General features: G+C 44.7%; 1 non-coding gene across 1 annotated transcript; it reads left to right on the top strand.

The window, feature by feature from the left end:
- Positions 1 to 1,905: 1,905 nt before the first annotated feature.
- On the top strand, positions 1,906 to 1,980 carry Trnas-uga (transfer RNA serine (anticodon UGA)). Its single transcript has one exon. It is a non-coding gene; the product is annotated as a tRNA-Ser (tRNA).
- The last annotated feature ends 14,342 nt before the right edge of the window (positions 1,981 to 16,322 follow it).

Here is a 16,322-nt window from a genome sequence, read left to right as displayed (position 1 = left end):
TGTTTGCTGTCAACGTTTGTCGGTGACCTAAGACGTAAACAATGAAGCTCTCATACCTGTTGACGGCTTGGAGTGGCGGCTGATAATGCAGTGTTTGCTACCACGGTAGGCCGTAGCTCTACCCCATATGGCGACGTCTTGAAATTACTGATTATGCAAAAGCGCGTCATATCGTTGTAATATAGCAGTTTCTGGATACAAAATATATTAGGAACCGTTTATAGCGGTATTTTCGGGCGGTATGGATATTAAAATTGTATCCAGACACCGATTTCAGTCATATAAGATTTTTTTCCCCTTTACTGTTATTTCATGCCCCTCACCCCATGTGGGCGTTAGGTGGGCTGATAGCAGTACAGTTCTCCGCTCTTCAGCCAAGCGAATTAAAAAAAAAAAAGGTTATAAGGAGAAATACAAATAAAATTGAGGCTGTTTCTGTTTTAAATTAAAAATTGAAACAGGCAGTTAAAAAACGAAAATTTATTTATTTTAAAAACACATCACAGGAAGGTGCAATTATTCTGATAAAAACATCGTACCTTCACTTAAAATCTGTAGGGCCTGCACTACAGTGAGAAGTATTGCTAGAGGAGATAATATATTCCATAGGGTTGAGGGGTGTGTGTAGGAAGGTCTGTTAGACAGGAAAACTATGGAGATGAGAGGTCAGAGTTGAGGTGGATAGTGGAAAATACAGTCGATGGGACACATGGAGTGTGAGGAGTAGTGTGTTGTTTGGGTAGGGAAGGGATTGCACTCAGCCTCGTGATAACTGGGTGTTGTGTGATGTCCTTAGGTTAGTTAGGTTTAAGTAGTTCTAAGTTCTAGGAGACTGATGACCATAGATGTTAAGTCCCATAGTGCTCAGAGCCATTTGAAGGGATTGCAAGAGGAAAGGGACGGGGATGGATGGAGAGGGAAAGGAGAGAGGAGTGCTGATGTGGAATGGGATATGTGGGAGGATTTAAAGTTGATAGGAGGGATAAATATCAGGGCAGATCTCATTGTCTGGGAAAGGAAGTTGGTTGAAGCTACATTGGGATAGAATATAGAGTGTGTGTAGGTGTAGGGTGAAGGTCTGTGTTTGTGAAGGTGCAACAGCGTACCAGGGTTGGTGATCAGAGGAGAGATAATGGGGTGACTGGAATCTAGTTTACAAACAGTATAGGAGATGCGGAAGTGTTCAATGTGGGTGAGGAGGGCTGGGAACTTGATCAGATGGTAGAGGATATGGGTAGGTTTTTCCAATCTGCAGTAAGGTGGTCACTGCATCCGAGACATTTTCCGCAGCAGTAGGACTAAGGATGGAATTTTGAAGATTCGACCTTGTGGCAGTGGTGCTAGATCAAGGCAAGTTACCAAAGGAGAAGGTCTATGGTGGTGGCCAATTCAGAGAAGACTCAGACAAAGCGAGTGGGGCAGAGATCATTACTGATCCAAAGAGCTTTATGGACTTCTAAATTTGGGTGGTTGTTCTGTTCAAATGCCACTTCCTCATCTGTGATATCAAGGTCGACCTTTGTGACAACTAAGGCGAGGGTGAAAGGACAACAGGGAGGTTGAGGTTGTTTGGCCCTGGTTGTGGTGGTGAGACATGTTAAGCAGGCTTTGGGACCAAAGAAATACGAGGGATTTTGGAGAGGAGGGCAGTATGGAATTTGGGGTTTAGGGACTTTCATTGGGGAGTTAAAATATCGCTTCCTGGCCATTGACCTTCTTGTGCGAATGCACACGCTATGCCCGAACTCGTACGGGACTTGGTAGATTAATCTCCCACGAGTAATGAGTATGATGGGCAAACATCTATTAGGCGCACTACGAATGTAGTGGTGTGGACGTATTGGGAATGTGGGTCTCACGGGGAGCGTGCGAGGGATAAGTCCCTGCAGGCGCATTATCATCTGTGCCGTCGGTGGCTCACGTGGATAGAGCATCTGCCATGAAAGCAGGAGATCCCGGGTTCGAGTCCCGGTCGGGGCACACATTTTCAACATGTCCCCAATGAAGTACATCAACGCCTGTTTGCAGCTAGGGGGTCCATTTAATTTGTTGGATGTGGAGGCTTGGTAGATATTTTTTTGATTTAGAGGCTGAGGGATTTGGGTTTAAGGAACTTTAGATCAGGGTTGGAGAAGATGAAGGTGTGGATGGTAAGGGAAGAAGTGGGAGGAGGAGTAGGAGCTGTGTCCATGAGTGTTGTCAGGTTCAGTTTGCGGTGTTTTAGGAGTGGAAGTGGGAGAGAAGTCAGTGGTTTGAAGTTTTGTAGGTTTCTTAATGGCTTCTGGAGGGAAGGATTGTTGTGGGATGGGAGATGGCAGGATATTGCATTGTTGATGGTTACCTGGGAGTTGTGCAGGTCCTACAGCAGAACTTGCGCTTATCAGTCCAGTGAGGCTCGATGAGGTGATGCTTGTGACATCATCTGTTGCAACTGTTACTTAGCAGGTGGTGGCATGTGCTACAGTGGAGGAAGTGGCTGGTGAGTCGAGGCTGAAAGAAAGAGATAGGGGGAACTGTGGACAGAGAGAGACGCATGTGTAACTGCTGTGGTAAGGCAGGATACAGTTATGTAGGGCGAGATGGATGTTGGAGGATGGGTAAAAGGACATGCTCCATGTGGTGACATTGAGAGTTGTGGATAGAAAGGTGTAGATGATTGACATAGTGGGGTAGTCTGCAATGGCGGAGAGTGATGAATGGCGTCCATTGTAGTGAGTGGCTGCCAAAGTGGCGCTGGGACTACAGTGACGAAATGTGGTGAAGCTGTGAACGATGAGAATGACTCCGATGTGACAGGGTCTAGAAGCAGCTATGTCAGCCATGATGCGGTGGCGGCTACCATCAGATGGAGACGGCGGTGGTGATGAAACGGCGGTGCGATGATGGAGGCGAAGAGTGGCGGCGGACTTGCACACTGGCGATGATCAGTGTCGAGGGTGAGATCTCGATGTGATGATGATGACTGGCGGCGAATGCAATGATGGGTAGCAAGCGCTGGCGGCGAAGGCGCAAGGACTGGTGGTGAAGGTGATCACACATAGTGAAGACTGGCAGCGAAGAAACTATTCACTATCGGAATTTAAACCCTGGGAGCTGCTCAGGCAGTTGTTATTCCCGAGAGGGAGAGGGGCTCCAACCTTTGAATGAGGGTCATATAAGATCAAACCTCCAGTTTATGTCTGTAGAAAGGAGCGATCATCTATTGAGTATGAACAACAAAGAATACGACATGTTATGCTCTCACAATGTCATTACCTGTAAATTCTCGCTTCTTTAGTACTAGTTACGAGAGGCGCCCAATTTCCTGGCCAATTTCGATTGAAAAAAAACAAAATGCAGAATTTTTTGTGGGACAGCGTGGAATTGCCAGCTTCAGCCTCTATAGTTACATGAAGTTCCGATAGGCGGCAGCGCTATATGTGGTTTTCGATATAGCGTCTGTAATGTGGGGTACAGTCGAAGCAGAGAGCTGTCCTTGAGTTTCCTTTGGCGGAAAAACAGAGCACCGCAGATACTCACAGGCGCTTGGAGAATGTCTACGGAGATCTGGCAGTGAAGAAAAGCACAGTGAGTCGTTGAGCGAGGCGTCTGTCATCATCATAACAAGGTCGCACAAACTTGTCCAGTCTCCCATGTGCCGGTCGGCCACGCACAGCTGTGACCCTTCCAGTTTTGGAACGTGCAGACACTCTCGGTCGAGGTGATCGAGGGATCGCAATGAAACACGGGACGTCTCTGTTGGTAGTGGCGACACACTCGTCCACCAGTCGGGGTACTCCAAGGTGTGTGTCCGCTGGTTTCCTCGCCACCATAAAGAGCAACAAAGGACAATCTGTGCAGAACTGATTGCACCTTTTCGAGGCTGATCATAACAGTTTTTTGTCGAACATCGTCACAGGCGATAAAACATGGATTCATCCCTTCGAATCGGAGACAAAATGGCAATATGAGGAGTGGCGCCGTATCATCTCTCCTCTGAAGAAAAATTAAAAAGTGCACCCTAAGCTGGTAAAGTGATAGCGATAGTCTCCTAGGACTCTGAAGTGGTTATTCTGGTGCCCTCCCTCATGATGCATCGATCAACTCTGAAGTCTCTTGTGCTAAGCTCAGGAAAGTGAAGAAACGTCTTCAGCGTGTTCGACGCCACAAAAACGCAAACCAGCTTCCCTTACTCTATGTCAATACAAGACCTTACACAAGTCTACGCACTCAACAGGATCTCACAAACCTTTACTGGACTGTTCTTCCTCATAACACCCTACAGCCCAGGTCTTGCAGCTTCCAACTTCCATCTGTTTGGCCCAATGAAGGATACATTCCAATATGTAGACGAATTGGAAGTAATTGACGCAGCAAGACGTTGAGTCCGACTTCGGCCAGTAGAGTGGTACCATGCGGGCATTCAAGCTTTCCACGTAAGGTGGCGTAAGGCCGTTGCGTTGAACGCGGATTACGCTGAAAAATAGGGACGTGTAACAAATAGAGTGGGGAATAACATGGTCTATCGAAATTCCGAATAAAACCACCCTGTTTTGAGAAACAAATCTGTTGTGTCACTTATTGAACGCTTCTCGTATACAAAGGACCTAAAAAATTGTAGCAATCCTCCGCTGAATATATTTGCGATAAGAAAATCGTACTATTTCCTTACGGATGTCAACGAACTATTGAGGGAAAGGAGATTACTGAAGAAGTAATGTTTAGCGATCATATCCACCCCAAATTAATGCTTTCGAAACTTACGCGTGTCATGTCAAGGAAAGATTATTGCATTCCTTCACTTTAGAGATACGGAATGGCTAGAAAATTTCCGAAAGAGTTAACACGCAGCTCTATTCCTGCGCACAGGATTAGGAAACATTTTGTCAACGGCCATTGATTGTGTATTGGAGGCTTTAACACTAATAAAGAGAGTGGCGGTAGCAATTTGCAAATAATTCAGATATGCAGAACGTAGGGTTATTGCCTATCATTTCGCTCTCACTAATTCAGAAAAATATATGCTTTCGAAACTCTTTTGTTACACTACCCAAATTACGCGTGTCATGTCAAGAAAAGATTAATGGATTCCTTCACTTTAGAGATACGGAATGGCTAGAAAATTTCCGAAAGAGTTAACACGCAGCTCTATTCCTGCGCACAGGATTAGGAAACATTTTGTCAACGGCCATCGATTGTGTATTGGAGGCTTTAACACTAATAAAGAGAGTGGCGGTAGCAATTTGCAAATAATTCAGATATGCAGAACGTAGGGTTATTGCCTATCATTTCGCTCTCACTAATTCAGAAAATATATCATAATTTATGTTGTGGCGTAGCAAGACAGCCACGCCACTCGGAAGTAGCCGAAATGCACGCGTTAAGCTCACGCAGATGGGCGTGAGGTCTGAAACAGGACACGTAATAAATGCTATAAAGAAAAGTACGTAGCTTCTGTAATACTTAACTTTAATCCATCATTTGTATAAGCATTCTTGATGATACAAGTGAGACTCTCTCCAGAAATGGTTAATGGCGCCTTGCTAGGTCGTAGCCATGGACTTAGCTGAAGGCTATTCTAACTGTCTCTCGGCAAATGAGAGAAAGGCTTCGTCAGTGTAGTCGCTAGCAAAGTCGTCGTACAACTGGGGCGAGTGCTAGTACGTCTCTCTAGACCTGCCGTGTGGTGGCGCTCGGTCTGCAATTACTGACAGTGGCGACACGCGGGTCCGACATGTACTAATGGACCGCGGCCGATTTAAAGCTACCACCTAGCAAGTGTTGTGTCTGGCGGTGACACCACAATTTAGATATCACTTCCCATTTAATAAACATAAAATCTGTTTCTCTTCAATTATATAAAGAAAATGGGTAACTTCCTCCTCAGTGAATACTTCGCACACTCCTTTTCGATAAGTCTACATAAATTTGCTCCGACCACATTAAATAACATTTTCAAAGTGAGGTAGGAACCGACAACGCAAACACGACTGAAATACGATGGTTTTCAAGTCGTTAATATACCGATTGTATAGGCTCTATACGGCAACCAAAATCATATTTCCAGAATCGGTATCGGAGTGTTTATGCGACCGACCAGAAGCGTTACTGGGAAATATGTTTGCGGAAAATCAGATTTTGGAGTCCACGTAAATGATAGAAGTAAGGAAGATTGAAGTTCCGTCGACATCGAGGTCATGAGAGACGGAGCACATGCTTGGATTGTTTCGAGGATGGGGAACGAAATCCGCCGAGCCCCTTCAAAGGAACCATCGCGGCATTTGCCTAGGGCGATTTAGGGAAATCACGGAAAACATAAATCTGGATGGAGGGACGCGGGTTTGAGCAACACCGACTCAAAGGAAGACCTCGGCGCTTGTTGGTGACGTCACGTCAGCTAGGCACGCCGAACGCCAGGTCTGTTGCAGGCAGAAACGCCTTGGCGTGCTTATCACTATAAATCTCTTATTTTTGGATAAAATGTTTGGTATTGTTTTGGATTCTGCAGTTTTATTTAGATGAAAGATTTTGTTACTATCGTAAAGTTACAACTGAATATCATAGTTCTGTATTACTGAATCCTGTCGAAAAAAACGTAGATCAATATGAGAAAAATGCTTTGCCCCATTGCAAGCTTCGGAAATTTTGCATTCAAGTAACTATATTTACTTGATCCATTTTGTTATCGAAACTTACCCCAACCCCCCTACAATTAACTCGTTTCTTTTATTTATTTTTTTATTTTCGTTTGACATCGGCACTGGAAATGTGAACTAATTTATATGCGTAAATGTCCAACTGTTGCCGGTCATTAGATTACAGTCGTTTTCAACGAAAGGAATTCTAAACAGGAAACAAAATAGCTTTATATATCGAAAATACTGCTGGGCTTAAACTTTTTTAAACATGTACATATTCCCCTCTTGCAACTGAAAGGAGAAACTTTATAAGATAAAAAAAAATTTATTTGATAAAACAAGTATCTCTCTTTTGCCTCTTCTTCTGTCCCCCACCCCCTCCCCCAACGTATACAATCGCAAGATATTTCATTAACATTCAGTGCTCTTCACCCCACAGTCAACCAAGATACCTAAAGAAGAGCAGCAATATGTTCACAGTTTCTTGTAAAAGCAACCTAGTACAAACGTAACATCCTCAGATTTACAAATAAGGTAAAGAAGCACGAATTCTGTTGCTGCTGGACCATGAAGTTGTTTTTGTGTGTCAATCCTTAAAACAGGTGGAAATTTAAGTTCAGGAGTACACTATTTGTTAAGAAGTGTAATGAATTGCTCAATTAATTGATTGCAGAAATCTCTCAGAACAATGTGTGTTGGTCAACTACCGTCAATAGTTTCACATTTTCCTGTGTCAGAGAGGGAGACACCACCATTATGAGTATGCCTGCCGTTCGCCGTGCCTAGCTGACGTGACGTCACGAACAAGCGCCGAGGCCTTCCTTTGAGTCGGTGTTGGTTTGAGCCGTCGTCCTCCCGAATGCGAGTCCAGTATGCTAACCACTGCGCCAGATCGCTCGGCCCATGTAAACGGAGTGAGAGTTACGTGCACACATGTGCTCTGACCGTCAGCTAACTTGATAACATCAACAGGAAGGTGTCGCCTGTTTGTGTGGATATTTTCAGTGACCTCTTTTTGTGTTTATATTTACTTTAGGAGATCAGGCCCAGAGGACCGCGCACAGCTACAAGGGCCGTGTTCCACTGGATTCTGTTTTGCGCCTTCTGTCGCCAATCACCGTCTACGCCGATTTCTAGCAAGACCTCTTAGATTTCATCTCTCTACCTTGATGGCTTGAGGACAAATGTAAGGATGTGGAGGCTTATCTCACTAGGGGTAAGATAGATACTGCCTACAGGAAAATTAAAGAGACCTTTGGAGAAAAGAGAAAAACTTGCATGAATATCAAGAGCTGAGATGGAAACCCAGTTCTAAGCAAAGAAGGGAAAGCAGAAAGGTGGAAGGAGTATATAGAGGGTCTATGCAGGGGCGATGTTCTTGAGGACAGTATTATGGAAATGGAAGAGGATGTAGATGAAGATGAAATGGGAGATACGTACTGCGTGAAGAGTTTGACAGAGCACTGAAAGAGCTAAGTCGAAACAAGGCCCCGGGAGTAGACAACATTCCATCAGAACTACTGACGGCCTTGGGAGAGCCAGCATTACAGAACTCTACCATCTGGTGAGAAAAGATGTATGAGACAGGTGAAATACTCTCACACTTCAAGAATAATATAATATTTCCAACCCCAAAGAAAACAGGTGTTGACAGATGTGAAAATTACCGAACTATCAGCGGAGTGTGCGCTGATATGAAACTGGCAGATTAAAACTGTGTGCCGGACCGAGACTCGAACTCGGGACCTTTGCCTTTCGCGGGCAAGTGCTCTACCAAGTGAGCCACTCAAGAACGACTCACGCTGTAGAGTGAAAATTTCATTCTGGAAACATCCCCCAGGCTGTGGCTAAGCCATGTCTCCGCAATATCCTTTCTTTCAGGAGTGCTAGTTGTGCAAGGTTCGCAGGAGAGCTTCTGTAAAGTTTGGAAGGTAGGAGACGAGGTACTGGCAGAAGTAAAGCTGTGAGGACGGGGCGTGAGTCGTGCTTGGGTAGCTCAGTTGGTAGAGCACTTGCCCGCTAGAGGTAAAGGTCCCGAGTTCGGGTCTCGGTTCAGCACACAGTTTTAATCTGCCAGGAGGGGAGTACTTTGGAAAAGATCATGTTAACATTGAAAGGGAGTAATAAACATCTGTGAAAACAAAATCAGTCTCGGTATTTGTCGGTCAGCCCCCGTAGCTCCAACAGCCGTCACGATCAGCGTAACTTCACGCGTCTACACATAGATGCGGAGCGAGGTTGTAATGGGAGGACGAGAGCAAAGTAGGTACGGCTGCAGAGAGGACGAGGTGTGCGGGCTCTGGCAGTAGTCGGCGTGGTGGGGGGGGGGGCGGGGGGCGGACGGTGCGTGCAGGGTGGAGGGCGGCCGTGAGTCGGCAGGCGGCGCTGCGGCTGCGGTCGATAGCGGCCGTGAAATTTGATACGGGCTGCGTCACGCAGCTTAGCTCCCACGTCTGGCTTCAGCACGCCACGCGCTGACCGAGGCTCCGCTAGCGACAAAAATAACACGTAGTACCTAGCACTGGAGCGTCAGCCGCCGTCAATCGAGACTGGGAGATAAGGGGAGAGAAACCAACCGAACACGTTTTCTCCGCTGATGACAAAGCATAAGCAGTGCAAATAAACAGAACAGCGCCGACTGAATAACACGCTGTTACAGAAGGCTCTCTTTTGGCATTTTGACTTGTGTCAGAAAAGGATACGTTTTCTCAACATTACTTTTCATATTCACATTATAATGGTAGTTTGCGGGCAGGCGTGCCATCTAGCATCAGCCGGCCGCAGTGGCCGTGCGGTTCTAGGCGCTACAGTCTGGAGCGGAGCGACCGCTACGGTCGCAGGTTCGAATCCTGACTCAGGCATGGATGTGTGTGATGTCCTTAGGCTAGTTAGGTTTAATTAGTTCTAAGTTCTAGGCGACTGATGACCTCAGAAGTTAAGTCGCATAGTGCTCAGAGCCAATTAGCATCATATTAATTAAAATCGGGGAAGAATTAAAAACGGGAAAGTAATACGAAACTTTAAGAACTGCACAGTATTGCTAAGAAGCAATATAATGAAAAGTAATAAAAAGCAAAGTAGAAAAGACCAAGCGGGACAGAAAGATATAGGGGCGCGTTTGTTTTTTAATACATATAAAAGAACATGTAACACATTATTGAGCTCTCTACCTTCAGTTATCTGTCCGCAGCTCGTGGTCGAGCGGGAGCGTTCTCGTTTCCCGCGGCCGGGTTCCCGGGTTCGATTCCCGGCGGGGTCAGGGATTTTCTCTGCCTCGTGATGACTGGGTGTTGTGTGACGTCCTTAGGTTAGTTAGGTTTAAGTAGTTCTAAGTTCTAGGGGACTGATGACCATAGGTGTTACGTCCCGTAGTGCTCAGAGCCACTTGAGCCAACCTTCAGTTATCACAATCGGGCTAGTCGATGAAAAAGTGGTACGCGACTGCGAAAATCGTTAGAGAGATTATTTAAAGACTCTTCAAGCACGTTTAAAATACATTACGTGTGGCGAAGTGATCAGAGACGTTTATTGCCGGGTGAAGTGAAAATGAATCCGACAACATAATTCGAACTTTGTGTTAGCCCGGAAAAATACTCTTGGGTTGTTGAACCCACGAAAGCTGTACGCAACGGAAAGCTATAGTTTACGTAAATCTGCATTTTATAATAAAATGGTGAAACGCGTGTGCGCGGAACATTAATATAATCTTATCTTTGCACGGTTGCGGGGGTAACTGATACAAACATAAAAAATAGTTCGCTTATTAACTATCAGATATAATTAACGGGGCCCTAAAATACTAAAAAAGAAGGATAGGATCATCACCAATCCCGATTCATATTTCATATGTAATTAGTGAAAAGAGAAGTGTTAGTAAACAAACTACATTTCAATTTTATGCACGATCTTGGCTTCATTACGTAGTCGTGACTACATGATAAACAATATCTGTGGAAGTTGTATGCAACGTATCGTCATAATATTTAGCCAACCAATATCGTGGGACTCCAAAAATGTAAATGCATGAAATTGTTCTTACAGCGGATGTATAATGTGTGGGTGCGACGAACTATATTGAGAAACTGAACATCCATTACGTACTTGCATGTTTATCTGCTAAAATGGTCCCTGTCGGTACATCAGCATGGAGTTCGAATAGAATCGCTGGAACATTGCAAACCATTCAGGTTAATCAAACATGTAAATACGCATAATGCTGGTACCACCAGGATTTGTTCTTTCTCCTCACCCCCGTGCCAGTAATTGAATTAAGAGTCAGCCGGGAAATTCATTTAAATCAGTTGGCGTCCATTGAGCTAGCGTCACGAATTTTCAAACGTCCACTGCCGTGTCTGGAAGCGAGTGACACCACGAGTGTTAACGTCGATCGAGGTGTGTCGTCGTGGTCGTATTGAATGACATTTAGCGGTTACATCATACACTTCATAAGGAGAAAAATTGTGGAAAACTACATCGTGGCCTTACGTTGTGACGAGAAAACTACGCCTCCGGATGTAGGCTATGGTGATGACATCCTTCTTCAGCCAGAAACACCACAAAGTTTACAACTAACGACTACCAAGCTGGGCGGAATGGCCAGTTAAGTAGGGCCAAAAATAAATGGCAAACCGACAAGCACAATGTGTATATACTGAGAAGCCAAAACATTACGACCACCGTCCACCGGTAACAAAAGTATGTAATCGGAGCCGACACGGACAGGGCATCACCCTAGGAAAGGTATGGGTTGCAAAAAGGTAAATCCGTTGAGACAACTGACTTTGAAAAAGGGCAGATTATTGTTGCGCAAAGCCTGTGGACGAGAATCTCGAAGATGGCGAAGCTGGTCAAACGCTCACGTGCTCCTGTCGTGAGCATCTACGGAAAGATGTAGAAGGACAGTGAAACTTGTAACGCCGGAAATGCATATCCTCCTATTTCCATTTATTGTACTATAAATTTGTTTTCCTTATTTTTGTTACCTGAATATATAACATTTCTGTGTCTTCGTATATTGTAATTGTTTTACTATTTGTATATATATATATATTTATGAATTTATGTATAATTGGTTTGTTTCGTAAATATTATTTGTATTTTTACGCTGGGTCTTGCCTAGGGAAAACTGCTATCGAACGATTACATCGATAGGTCGTGTGAAGAATAAAAGTGTGTAGGATCTTTGGTAGTGTTAACTCTGCCGCGTGGAGCGCGGGCAGAGACAGAGAGAGTCTGGCTGGAGTAGCGAGTGGAGCAGGTGTGTTGTGTGAAGCTCCCGCGAGTTGCCGCGGTTTCGGGGTTTGGCAGCATGTAATTGCGCTCGACTTGCGATGATAGTTTCTGACATGGTGTCGCGGACGGGAAGCATTAGCTGGCGCACATCAAGAGCCCGTTTCGTCTGGTGACCGTGTCGAGAAGAAGGCGCGCCAACATCCAGCTTCTGCAACAGCGACGGCCGACAATGAGTGACTGTCGCCACCTCCTCGATCGACGGCTTCAAACCTTCAATCAACCAACAAGGAAGACTGGAAGCACGTAAAGTTTTTGAACTGTATGGCAGACCTGAGCTTTTCATACTTTTAAAATGGTTGCATCACAAAATTACAGCAACTTAGCTTGAACCTTTGTTGCTCATTGTCCCAATTGCATTACCAAGCAGGGTCCCTTCCTTTTCCGGAATGAACCCGAGTGTCGTTGAAATTCAAACGCCAGCATCATTGATTTCACTGCTTTAATTTCAAAGTTCAGTTAAGGTATTCATAGCTGGCTACAATATTTAGATTACACAAGCTCAAATTAAGAGTGCGAGTTTTGTTACCATATTTTAGCTTACCTGTGACTGCAGCTCAGCTTTTACTATTGTTAATTGTTCAGAATCATTTAATTCAAGTTCAAAGTTAAATCTCTTATTTCTAAATTGCGTAGATTCAAGTAGCTTTTGAAATGATTGTTGAGGTAGTCCAAGACTAACCGTATTTTACTGAATTTCGATGTGCTTCAGAAAGAAAGCTCACTACTAACTTCAGTCACTAAATTAACTTTCGATTTTCCGGTTTTATTAATTCTTTTGCTAAATTAAGTCAGAGTGTAGCGAAATTTATTACTTCTGACAAACTTTCAGTTTTCACACTACACTTGTCAACCTTTAGTTGCCACGCTTCTAGTGCTAATTATATGTGTAATAATCTTTCTTTTTCAGTTAATATAGTAATTGCCCTTAGGACTGGCGACCGTAATTTTCCCCAAATCTCAAATATCTAATTACCGCTAGTTGATTGTTAACGTAACGGCCGCACATTTACTTTCTTGATTAACTTTACCCCTATTTCAAAATTAATTTCCACCAGTTTCATTAGCATTTTTCCTTTCATTTAGATGTAACCCTTTCCTCCCCCTTTACCGACAAATTAACCTCGGTGACGATTGCTTTTCCCAAATTTCCATTAGATACACGCAGTTTAATTTTTCACTGTCATTAAGGTCGATAAGTGAGAGGGAGGTTACAAACTACCACTAGGCGCTAAATGGCTGGACGTCCACGACTCTTCACAGAACTTAGAGTTCGGAGGCTTGTCTGCTCTGTAAAGCAGAATAGATGGTGGTCTGTGGCACAGTGCTGGTGCGCGCACAAGTGTTTCGGAGCACATCGCTCATCGCTCATTGGTCAACATGGAGCCCCGCATCAGACCACCCCTGTGTGTTCACTTGTTGATATCGTTATTTACAATTGCAGTGGGCACGGAACCGTCTACATCTACATCTACATGGATACTCTGCAAATCACATTTAAGTGCCTGGCAGAGGGTTCATCGAACCACCTTCACAATTCTCTATTATTCCAATCTCGTATAGCGCGCGGAAAGAATGAACACCTATATCTTTCCGTACGAGCTCTGATTTCCCTTATTTGATCGTGCTGATCCTTCCTCCCTATGTAGGGCGGTGTCAACAAAATATTTTTGCATTCGGAGGAGAAAGTTGGTGACTGGAATTTCGTGAGAAGATTCCGTCGCAACGAAAAACGCCTTTCTTTTAATGAGGTCCAACCCAAATCCTGTATCATATCTGTGACACTCTCTCCCATATTTTTCGATAATAGAAAACGTGCTGCCTTTGAACTTTTTCGATGTACTCCATCAGCTCTACCTGGTAAGGACCCCACGCCGCGCAGCAGTATTCTAAAAGAGGACGGACAAGCGTAGTGTAGGCAGTCTCCTTAGTAGGTCTGTTACATTTTCTAAGTGTCCTGCCAATAAAACGCAGTCTGTGGTTAGCCTTCCCCACAACATTTTCTCCACAACACTCTCTACAACATTTTCTGGACTCGGGCGTCCATCAATGGAATGGCGGTTCGAAACATGCAGCGAGTCTCGGACACAGGCTGGTGGGAGCAGTATTATGCTATGAGAGACATTCTCCTGCGGTTGCGTGGTACCTGTTGTTGTAGTCGAAGACACGCTGACAGCTGCGAACCACTTGATGTCTTCCCCGACAGCAATGTCATCTTTCGGCAGTATAGTTGTCCGTGTCTCGGAGCCAGAACCATGCTTCAGAGGTTGAGAGGTGGCATGAGCCCCCTCTCATATTTCTTTCTTACTCTGAGTAATTCGATTTTCCTCTCTAATCGCATGAGGTGAAAAGTTGCTATTCCTTCACACGCGGACTTCCCACGCAGCATCTCTCGTTACCCGAGTGGTGCGGTGACAGGCGAGTTCTGCTGAGCTTGAAAGGGTTAAGCCGACGGGTGTGAGGGAGTCGAGTGGATGCTTTCCAGACGCCAACATTGCCATAAGAGCGGGAGCGACACGCCCAGATGAGCCGTTACTTCGCAGAAACTTAGTGAAAACCGTTTCTGGCGGGCTACCAGCGAGGCGTGGGAATGACTTGTGTTCCCAGGCAGTCTTGGCGGGCAAATTCCCGAGTTTTCTGCAAAATTGTAACTGTGATTGGCTTGCTCAGGGCATAGCTCCGTGACGTAGCAAAATCGGCGCAGAAATTGGCGCCAAGAATCTCCATTGGTGGAATAGAGTGGAATTTTCCTCCAGTTTTCGAGTTGCTGATTGGAACATTTAACCACAGCCACTGTCGTGGGGGCGGAAATGTTCTGTGTTTGATCTGTACGGGTGCTCTTGAGAGAGTCGGCTCTCGCCTTTCGGTCGGAGTAGGTTACAAGACTGAGCTCTCGCTGCTCTGGACAGCCTGCCTTCCGTTGGCTGTCTAATACACTTTTATTTAATTGTAACAGTTTGTCGAAGTTGCTGAAGTTTCGACTTCAACGTAACTTTCCGAGTACAGTTGGCAACTGAGCGTTCTGCGTACAAGCGGCCTATGTTGTCTGTCTTGAGCAGTTTTGGCTAAAGTTGACTGTATCGGAGTTACTGTGTGACTTCGCTTGTTAAAATCAATCACTGTACCGTCAGTGATTGTGTGGCGGGCCTTCTTCTTCTCCCTCAGAGGCGCATTTGTATTGCTAGGAAGTCTTTAGTCTGGAACAACCAGACCAGGATAGTTTGTTTCGGGCTATACTTGCGACATTATCATCACCACGACGGGACGTCGAAGCAACCAGCCATCGCTTCCGGTACGCCAGATCGTGCTCTTGCAGTTAAGAAGACAGCACCGGCAGGTTAGGGAATCTGCACTGTGATAATCAGAGCTCAGCAGAGCGCGCCTGTTTGTCTTTTTTCTAACTTTGTTCTGTCTTGGGTGTTCATTGTCTGAGTTCTCACTACTGTAGCAGCAATTAATGTTGCTTTGGCTGTGTGTTTCTCTTAAGATTTGAGTTGCAAGGAATTGGCTCCACATACCACTTCGTCATAAATGTCACACTCTAGTTTAGGGACAACTTCACCTTTACAGCATTTATTTGAGTATCCAATTTGATGTATTGTAAATGTTTCATTTGTTTTGTTTATGATTTTGAGTTTAGTCATAATAAATCAAATTCTTATTTTGGACAGAACTCTCATTCTGTTAATCGGTAGAGCAACCCTTTCATTTCTCACTACGTTAATGAAACTTTCCTTTATTTAATTAATTTCTATCAAATTAAATTATCGCAGGTGCCAGACTCTTTTCTACTCCACTTGCAGGGTCAATTACAGTCAGTTCGCGTTTCTTCTTAATCCATGTGCAACAGCAAAAGTCGGAGTTAGAATAGGGGGGGGGGGGGCTTAGAGCATCATTTACATATGAAGATTCTAGAAGGATTGAGTGTAAAATATCCTGCTAGCCCCGGCACCTCGCTAGGTTTAAGGAGCAGTGCAGTGAATTCATGATGATATCTCGGCGACCAATTACGCCTGATGTAAATCCTATGGAAACCACCTGGGTTGCTATCGGGCGCCACCACTGCGTGTACAAATTAGCGAGTTACGTGACCTGTGGGTAGACATTTAATGTCACATGCCTCCACAAACCTATCCACAATTGGTCGGTTCCCTGATACACAGAATCAGTAATGTACTTCATTCCAAAGTCGGACAGACAAGCTATTAAGGAGGTGCTGATAATGTTTGGCTCATCAGTGTAAAAATGGAAATGTATTTACTCAGACCAAGGCAGATCAGAAAGTACTACAAAATATGTGACCGATTTCCATGTCTCGGCAGATATATCGGTGACAACGGGATTGTATATGCAGACATTTGCAGCAGAATTGGGAAAGACTCTACAATCTTCCAACGAATATAATCCACATGACAA

Source organism: Schistocerca cancellata, chromosome 6 (genome assembly GCF_023864275.1).
Source record: "Schistocerca cancellata isolate TAMUIC-IGC-003103 chromosome 6, iqSchCanc2.1, whole genome shotgun sequence".
In the NCBI taxonomy this organism is placed as follows: domain Eukaryota; kingdom Metazoa; phylum Arthropoda; class Insecta; order Orthoptera; family Acrididae; genus Schistocerca; species Schistocerca cancellata.
The sequence above is the reverse complement of the archived record's forward strand: the minus strand, read 5'-3'. Positions and strand labels throughout refer to the sequence as shown.